At 35.3% G+C, this 1,087-nt stretch overlaps 1 protein-coding gene across 1 annotated transcript in view; it reads right to left on the bottom strand.

Annotated features, from left to right (window-relative positions):
- Positions 1–787, bottom strand: part of LOC113815517 (ADP-ribosylation factor-like protein 2-binding protein) — a 16,032-nt gene extending 15,245 nt beyond the window's left edge. The window contains exon 1 of the mRNA XM_070143841.1: positions 658–787. The gene's annotated coding sequence lies outside the window, so the exon portion shown is untranslated. The remainder of the gene's footprint in view (positions 1–657) is intronic.
- Between the last annotated feature and the right edge of the window lie 300 nt (positions 788–1,087).

The raw sequence follows: 1,087 nt of genomic DNA on the forward strand, positions 1-1,087 counted from the left end.
TCAATTAATATCATCGTTATTATCCCCATTATGACATTTATTATCATTTACAATAAAGGATAAAAGAAAGAAAGAAAAAACACGAAATTACAAGCAGGTGTCCAGAACCGGATGCATGAGTAATGTTAATGCAAAAAATATGCAAAGGCTGTAAATAATCATAAATAAACCAATCAGTGCGATGTTCTTCCATATAACTACAGGAAATTATCCCTTTTCTTTTGATCTTTGATATAACGAAACGAAAAGCTAAAACAAAAATGATATGAAATGAAGAACGGTGTGAGAACTAGCGAACTATCTTTTTTTCTACTACCCTATTTCCACGGTCAAAGCAAACAGTAATTTTCGATTGTCGCTTCGTATCTTGAAAAATATAACTTACCAAGTCTACTTGTCTTAAGGAATAAAGAATTTCGTGGAAAAATACATGCATATTGGAGCCTGTATTGATTTACAGCTCGTGTATTGAATTACTGCATTTCAGTTCTTCCAGACACGCTATAGGCATTGCAAAACAGTTACGTAACAGAAAGCTGTCCTCTTTTTTTTCTTTATATAAGATCATCCATGTTTGACATGCATGTGTTTCTACCATTTCAGAAGATTATTCTACTCCATTTATAAATTATCACCACAATAGAGAACGAATCTAACCTCATTTGCTCAGCAAGTACCATCATCGCATGCAGTTCAAGGTTAAACCACGATCTTCGCTATGCCGATATTTATTATTGATGGTTTCCTACTTATTCCAGCCTTCCAAGAAGAGGTGCCAGTCTCACAGCTGCAGACGAAAAAGATTAAAAGGAAGTCTGCTTTTCATGTTGTAAGCTTGGGTTAAATCGACGCAAAAGTCCAAAATTCTTATTTGTTAGTAATTTCATGCATGTCACCAATCCATTTTCTAAATCAATGCATAAATATCCCTCGAACACAGAACTCTAAATTGCTGTACGATTAATGAAAAAAAGGTCAGATACAAACTATTTTCGCCCAAGGGTGAGGAAAAGAGAGGGTGAGGGAGAGAGAGGGAGAAGGAAAGAGAGAGAGAGAGAAGGAAAGAGAATGGAAGGGAGAGAGAGAA

The sequence above is a fragment of the Penaeus vannamei genome, chromosome 31, assembly GCF_042767895.1.
Source record: "Penaeus vannamei isolate JL-2024 chromosome 31, ASM4276789v1, whole genome shotgun sequence".
NCBI lineage: Eukaryota > Metazoa > Arthropoda > Malacostraca > Decapoda > Penaeidae > Penaeus > Penaeus vannamei.